This window comes from Adiantum capillus-veneris, chromosome 3 (assembly GCF_014529385.1).
Source record: "Adiantum capillus-veneris isolate H3 chromosome 3, ASM1452938v2, whole genome shotgun sequence".
Classification (NCBI taxonomy): domain Eukaryota; kingdom Viridiplantae; phylum Streptophyta; class Polypodiopsida; order Polypodiales; family Pteridaceae; genus Adiantum; species Adiantum capillus-veneris.
This window is the reverse complement of record NC_140933.1, coordinates 66,059,915-66,068,280: the sequence shown is the minus strand read 5'-3', so window position 1 is coordinate 66,068,280 and position 8,366 is coordinate 66,059,915. Positions and strand designations below refer to the sequence as shown.

At 45.3% G+C, this 8,366-nt stretch overlaps 1 pseudogene; it reads right to left on the bottom strand.

Annotated features, from left to right (window-relative positions):
* Positions 1-2,944: 2,944 nt before the first annotated feature.
* LOC147461039 (uncharacterized) lies at positions 2,945-7,671 on the bottom strand (annotated as a pseudogene).
* Between the last annotated feature and the right edge of the window lie 695 nt (positions 7,672-8,366).

Sequence of the window (8,366 nt, the reverse complement as noted above, 5' to 3'; positions counted from 1 at the left end):
TCTAGTATTTGAGTGAAGAGGCTATGGACTTGCACCTGAACATGCTCTTTATTCTTGGAATGATAGGAAAGTATCAAAGGACCTTTGCAGGGATAAATTTTCCTTGTGTGCCCTCTCTATACCTGCTTGATCCACAGTTGAGACACTGTTCCAAATTTGCATACTCATTGCAAAAAAGTATACAATCATTAGGACATGCATGTGTTTTGTGATAATCCAGGTCCAAATTAATAAGAAGGTTTTTAGCGGCTGGACGGGTAGGGCACATGTGATTCCCTTTCGGCAAGATTTGCTCGTTGAGCAACCTGTCGTTACATGAACAAGTCAGCCCCGTGTTCACATTATTGAACTGAGGACATGCAATTTATCATGCTTAGGATACAATATATTTACCTAAAAAGATCTATGATTGAGGCGTCAGACCACTCATAGGCAGACTGCAAATTAAGCATTGCCAAAGCACTACAGAGATATGAGATTTTTGCACCACTGTAAAGCGGCATGCTTGCAAGAGTTTGCATCATATCGCCCTCTTTATCGTTGCAATCATGCCATCGATATGGACGGTGGAAAGGGGAAAATGGGAAAACCACCAGTATATAAACTGGGTGCCTCTATATAGCTTAGTGATCTCATAGCACCCCTATCCCCTATTTAACACACACCTAGACTCCCTATCTGCAAACCATTACTATCCAAGCCCGATATCGATCAACCCTGACTATACACACTAACACACCAAGCATATCAGCGAGGTTGTCACCTATAACCCTTTTGAGCACCTTCACATCAACAATAGCATTTCAAAATCAACTAACTTTCACACAATATTGCAGAATCTCTAACATTCATCTATTCTAGCTAAGCTTGCACCCAATTTATGCATCTAACACCAGTAAACACTTCGATATCAATGGCCTACACTGCATTCACATAGAAGGCACCAACACAAAAAACCATCCAGGTCCATGAGATCAGCATAAGCATGGGAGTGCGATAGGAGATTGACACGATTGATAGATAAAACTATGCAATTTTCACTACTAAATCCCTCAAAAGGAGGTGTATAATGAAGGGCTTTATGGGAAAAAATCCTCCTCATAGCGACCTGCAACCTTGCTTATACGCGCAACCCATACATGCCCACCTTTTCCTCTCCTGCGACGACTGGCTCTCCATACCCCCGTCTGCATCCGCCCTCTAGGCACTCGATGCTGCCCTCTGACGGCTCCCTTGCTTTAGCCTTCAAACGGCCCCTTATCCCCTTCACATGATGGCTCTCGAGTCTCTCTGTAGCACTGCCCTTAAGCCTTCTCAGCTCGCGACCTCCTCTTCCTCTATTGCCAGGCCTGGCTAGGATTCAACAAGCTCTCCCTTTCTGCTTACGGGTGCATCAAGCCCCTGTATGACCAACAAGGCCCTAGCCTCTTGTAGACCTCCCTCCGAATATGGCAGCCCTGTCCACCTCCTTCCCATCAACTGGCCGCCACCGCATTTTTTGGCAACCACCGCCCCTGTCGTATTCAGCCCTGCCACCTCGTTCTGTTGGCCAGTCCCTTGCTCTCGAATGCTCTTCCAGTCCCTGAGGAGTTGCAACTCGTTGCCTCCTGCAGTTCTCCCACTGCTTCATGCGTCCTCTTCAAGTGGCGGCTCTGCCCTCAATTGCCCTTGCCAATAGTGACCTCGCTATTGGTCGCTCCCTCTCTTGCAAAACTGGCCCGAACCATTAGAAAATTTCGGAGGTCATTTGGAGGGCCTTGTAAGAAATTGTATTTCTCTCTCTAGAAACTTTTTTTAAAATGTACTTCCACTTTGTGAGTACGTCCAAAAGGAGAACCAGACACTCTAAAAAGTAGATTTATATTCCCAATCGTCCTTGAAAACGGTCACTTTTTTATTTAATGCGAGCATCTTTTTGAGGAGGCAGGTGCGGCGCATTCAATGCAGCTTACGTCATCACTGGAACTTGAAAAGTCACAAACTGTAAAATAGGGATACATTTTGAGGCTTTTGACACCACCAATGCGTCCGAAACGCCAAAATACCCTAAAAAAGAATGTCTACTTGTCTCATTCCGACATCCGAGAGACAAAAAATATCAAAAAACCCCAAAAAATGGGCTTTTTACTTAAGGCACGCGAGGAGGCATTCTAAAATTCTAAAATGCCCCCCTACGCGCCGTTAGTACAAAGCTCCTTTTAGTGATTTTTGGACACTTATCTTTCAAGAAAGCCCCTTTTTAAAGGTTTTTTGACATTTTTCTCTCAAAAAGCTCTCTAAAAAAAAGAAAAAAGGGGCTTTTTACTAACGGCGTGCGAGGAGGCATTCCAAAACTTTGGAATGCCCCCTTGCGCGCCATTAGTAAAATGTTCTTTTAGGGGTTTTTGACATTTTTTGCCTCTTTGGATGTCGGAGCGAAGCAATTGGACATTCATTTTTAGGATATTTGGGCGTTCCGGACGCATTGACAGTATCAAAAGTTTCAAAATTTTCCACCACTTGATAGTTTTGTGACTTTTTGAATTTTAGTGCTGACGTAAGCCATATCAAATGCACCGCATCTACCTTCTGAAAAAGGTGCTCTCATTAAATGAAAAAGAGTGATCGTCTTCAAGGACCACTAGATTATTAAATGAGGAGAGGGACACCTTTTATATTTTTGTTAATATCAATCTATTTTTCTACGTAACGTAGGCTCTTCTCTCATTGGAGGAGCTTATTTTTCTCTCTCTTCCAAAAGGCCCTCCAAAAGACCTCCGAAATCTCCTAATGCCCCGCTAAATGCAACTCCATATGGCTTCACCCAGGTGACGCCACCACCCTCTGCATGCAATTTTCAACAGTCGACCTTCCATCCCGCTCTGCTCATCTACTGCAGGCGACTTTGTATTAATTTTTATATATATATAAAAACACCACACTCAGGCGGCCCTTCGCACGGCCATGCATCATTATCTTTTTTTGTCCAAGTTGAAATTCATCTTTTAAAAAAATTGAGGTTGGCCTCCTTTCACATAGATTGCACGGACCCGATCAACGAACTTCCCTTCAAAGAAACTTCCATGTAGTTCGCCTTAGCATCATCAACACAAAAGTTCAGCTTTCAGCTTCCTGGCCGTCAAGAAACAAGGACCGTCCACAAGAATTGTCCTCGGGTGCCATGATCTTTGCCTAGAGAGGTGGTGACTGATATGACCGTTGATTAGACTGCGCCACCATAACTCTCAATTGGCCGAACTGCTCTCCGACCAGTTGAGTTGGAAAAACATTTTTGACCTTTCTAAACTCCACATTTAGCATACATACCCTGGCAAGTAGTCTCTTGTAGACATCTCGCTCCAAATCCCATAGCATAAATTTCATGGCACGTGCATCCAGCACCCCATGCCTCGTTCCCAACCTTCAGATATAAGCATATGCTCCTGCCACCTGTGATAACAAAAAAACACTTGCAATTTTGACTAGAGAGTGCTCCAAGTTGGTGTACCTGGCTCCTGGCTCCATCAAGTATCTGCTCACAGTCTTTGACATTTGCCTGCAAACTGCCATGCCTCGACTTCTTGTACTTCCATAGATCGACGCAGTTTGGTTGTACCATCATTTCCCACCCCCTCGTTGAGCATTCATGCTCAACCACAGTATTATTTAGATATAATAGGATTGCATAGAGAAAATGATATAACATAGATTTATAGACTGCATAAGGAATAGTGGCTATATAGGTAGGACAGAGATAGAGAGAAAAGCATCTTCTATTGCATCACCCTGCCAGGGTGAAATGGAAAGCTCGAAGCTTCTCCAATCATGGTATAGAGTCCGCCTGGATCAAATATAAAGCATTGGCCGTGGCCATCCACCTGTAAAGCATGTATCTTCAAGTCTTTCTTTGCACCTGGAGGCCAATAGATAGGCCATCCTTCCAGTTCTTCATAGCATTGAGCTTCATCACCCTGAATCCATAATCCTTCATGCCAACCATAAACATGCTTTTGCTCACTTGAAGCACCGGTACCATACGCTGCTATCATGTCACATGTTAGAGAGCCCTCCATAGTATAGTCTTCTTCAAAAAAATCTCGCCACTGACACAAAGACACCTGTAAAGCAACCTCCCATAATACATGTATCCATAGCATTGCATGAAGCAACAATACCCTGCCATTTGCCTCTACCTGCTGCATAGCCAAGCAAACCTGATCCCTTTGCAAACGTATATCCAAACCCTCTGTAAATGGCCCCAAAACCATCTCTTCATACTCAAGAAGATGACCTGCTAGAACGACAACCTGTTCTACAAACACCTCATCATCTGCAAGGTTGGTGTCACCTTCCTCTTTGCATGGAGCCTCACCCTCATAGGCTGCACCTATATCAGTTTCCATAGAGTCTTGTGTCGGAGCTAACTCTCCACGGCTACACACAAACTGTGAAACTTCAAAGCACACCTCGACATGCTCACCAATTAGGCAAGGCCCCCACCCCCTGCATAGACAAATCACTTCGACATACCTCTATTTCTGCTTCTAGATTCTCCAAATCATCCTCAAAAACTTGTTCTTCAATTAGGTCTGATGCATAATCAAACCATAACTCTTTCTCCAATAGGGACTCACCATCACAAGACACGAGAGATGGCTGCTCGATGGGTAGATTCACACAAGGCATCTCCACACTTGCACTATGCTTCTCCTCGACCTCCAAATGGCTTCAGGCAACTCGCATACACTGTTCTCCACTTCGTCTACATGAAAAACATCATACGTTTCGTAACTCGAAGACCGGGACTCTGTCTCCCACATGCTATCTGTGTCCAAACTGCTACTAGAGCTATGAGAATTTTCGGACTCCTCTTTTGCACTTGTCAATTCTTGGACCACTGCTACCTTCCTCGTTGCTGGCTCTAGAACTAGCACCTCTTCTTTAAGATCTTCTATCACCTCATCTTCTTGAGGAAGCAAACTGGGCGGCACCCTAAATATACCTCTTTGCACCTTTTGAGACCTGGTTGGCACTTCGTCTACCTCTTCTAGCCTGGCATCAACTTCACGTGCTTTGATTACATGCATATCAACAAAAAAAGGAGCTTTTACCTCTCGATGCTCATCAATCTTCTTGGGCTTAGGTCCACTGGTTACCGTGATTGCCGACTGTAACAACCCTGCCTCCATCTTCTTCTTCATCTCGACTCTTTCCTTTGGCAATTCTGACGGCTTCATCATAAGTGCTTGGATTTTCATAATCCACCCTCTCACGAACATAGGGATGAAAGCATGATAGAAACCTTTCGAGCTTCAAATATCCCGCATTGGTTGCTTGGGTAGCAGCCACCAAATCCCCCCAATAAGCTTCAAATTTATCAACAAAAGCATCAAAATTGGTACTTACGTCTTGGTGTTGGAGGCCTTTGATCTTTGCATCTGCCTCCGAAGCTGACACCACCTTTCGATAGCTTTGTAAGAATTGTTCGCGAAATCCGAACCAAGTCTGCTTGTGTGCATCTTCTAAGCCATCGAACCAAACTTTTGCTTTACCTCGCAACAGCAAGGGTAGAGTTTAGAGCTTTGCTTCATCAACGGGCATCCGCAATACTGTCAGCATGAACAGCTCAAAATCGGAAAGCCAATCATCTGCATCCTCATCTCCTTTGAACACTGGCCCAAACTCCTGCTTCAGTTTGACTCACGAACACCTTCTTAGGAAGCAATCAGTGGGTCCTCAGTGGGGGCACCACAAGATGGAAAGTGGGAAAAGGGAAAACCACCAGCACATAAACTCGATGCCTCTATATAGCTCAGTGATCTCACAGCACCCCTATCCCCTGTTTAACACACACCTAGACTCCCTATCTGCAAACCATTACTGTCCAAGCCCGATCCCGACCAACCCTGACTATACACACTAGCACACCAAGCATGTCAGCGAGGTTGTCGCCTATAACCCTTTTGAGCACCTTCACATCAACAATAGCATTTCAAAATCAACTAACTTTCACACAATATTGCAAAATCTCTAACATTCATCTATTCCGGCTAAGCTTGCACCCAATTTATGCATCTAACACCAGTAAACACTTCGATATCAATGGCCTACACTGCATTCACATAGAAGGCACCAACACAAAAAACCATCTAGGTCCATGAGATCAGCATAAGCATGAGAGTGCGATAGGAGATTGACACGATTGGCAGAGAAACCTATGCCATTTTCACTACTAAATTCTTCAAAAGGAGGTGTATAATGAAGGGCTTTATGGAAAAAAATCCTCCTCGTAGCGACCTGCGACCTTGCTTATACGGGCAACCCATACATGCCCACCTTTTCCTCTCTTGCGACTGGCTCCCCATACCCCCGTCTGCATCCGCCCTCTAGGCACTCGATGCCGCCCTCTGACGGCTCCCCTATATCAGCCTTCAAACGGCCCCTTATCCCCTTCACATGCTGGCTCCCGAGTCCCTCTGTAGCGCTGCCCTGCAGCCTTAACAGCTCGCGACCTCCTCTTCCTCTCTCGCCAGGCCTGGCTAGTCTTCAACAAGCTCTCCCTTTCTGCTTACGGCTTCATCAAGCCCCTGTATGACCAACAAGGCCCCAGCCTCCTCTAGACCTCCCTCCGAATATGGCAGCCCTGTCCGCCTCCTTCCCATCAACTGGCCGCCACCCCGTTTTTTGGAAACCATTGCCCCTGTTGTATTCAGCCCCGCCACCTCGTTATGTTGGCCAGTCCCCTGCTCTCCAATGCTCTTCCAGTCCCTGAGGAGTTGCAGCTCGTTGCCTCCTGCAGTCCTCCCACCGCTTCATGCGCCCTCCTCAGGTGGCGGCTCTGCCCTCAATTGCCCTGGCCAATAGCGACCTCGCTATTGGTCGCTCCCTCTCTTGCAAAACTGGCCCGAGACCCCGCTTCATGCAACTCCGTATGGCTTCACCCAGGTGGCGCCACCACCCTCTGCATGCAATTTCAAGTGTCGACCTTCCATCCCGCTCTGCTCGTCTACTGCAGGCGACTTTGTATTAATTTTTATATATATATAAAAACACCACACTTAGGCCGCCCTTCACACAGCCATGCATCATTATCTTTTTTTGTCCAAGTTGAACTTCATCTTTTAAAAAATTTGAGGTTGGCCTCCTTTCACATACACTCACATACACTGCATGGACCCGATCAACAAACTTCCCTTCAAAGAAACCTCAATGTAGTTCGCCTTAGCATCATCAACAAAAGACTTGAGCTTCCTGGCCGTCAAGAAACAAGGACCGTTCCACAAGAATTGTCCTCGGGTGCCAAGATCTTCGCCTAGAGAGGTGGTGACTGATATGACCGTTGATTAGACTGCGCCACCATAACTCTCAATTGGCCGAACTGCTCTCCGACTTGTTGAGTTGGAAAAACATTTTTGACCTTTCTAAACTCCACATTTAGCATACATACCCTGGCAAGTAGTGTCTCTTGTAGACATCTCGCTCCAAATCCCATAGCATAAACTTCATGGCACCTGCATCCAGCACCCCTTGCCTCGTTCCCAACCTTGGGATATAAGCATATGCTCTTGCCACCTGTGATAACAAAAAAACACTTGCAATTTTGACTAGAGAGTGCTCCAACTTGGTGTACCTGGCTCCTAGCTCCATCAAATATCTACTCAAGGTCTTTGCCATTTGCCTGCAAACTGCCATGCCTCGACTTCTTGCACTTCCATAGATTGACACAGTTTGGCTGTACCAACGGGATGGCTGAGGTTGGTCCGCAGTATTGCGTTGAATGTTGTCGTGTTCTATGTTTTCAATGATGGGATCCATGTCAAAGAACACATCTAGCATCTGCTCCATCTCTACTTCTTGGAATGCCACATCAGATATTGGTTGGGAGGACTTAGTCGATGGCTATCTGTTTGAAAAGCGTCTTCTCTGGGATCAAGTTGGAGCAATATCTACTTGCGGAATTTGATCTATTTTCTTTGGATCATGAGATCGATAACGCAGCTCTATCAGAAAGAGACTATGATTACGTATGTCCTGGTCATAGATTTTTCATTTTCGAAAGATCCGATGCTTGCAATGCGCACAAGGACACACCATCCTATCGTCCATACTTTATCTACCAATGATGTAACAAATAATTAAAACACTCTAGTTGTTATAGCTACAGACTACTAACTACATGACAATACATGACAACGGCACATTCTCTAGCCAGGCCCGATCCTCGCAGACCTCAGTCTAGAGGTGCATGGAGATTAGGACCACAGGGTAATAATCTTGTCTTTATTGGTCAACAACTATATATTAAGATTGTTGAAGTCTGTGTGCGCTTTTGAAGTACGATTATGTTATTTTACTTCGTTTATCAATTTCCGTTTTCATTTTGAAGT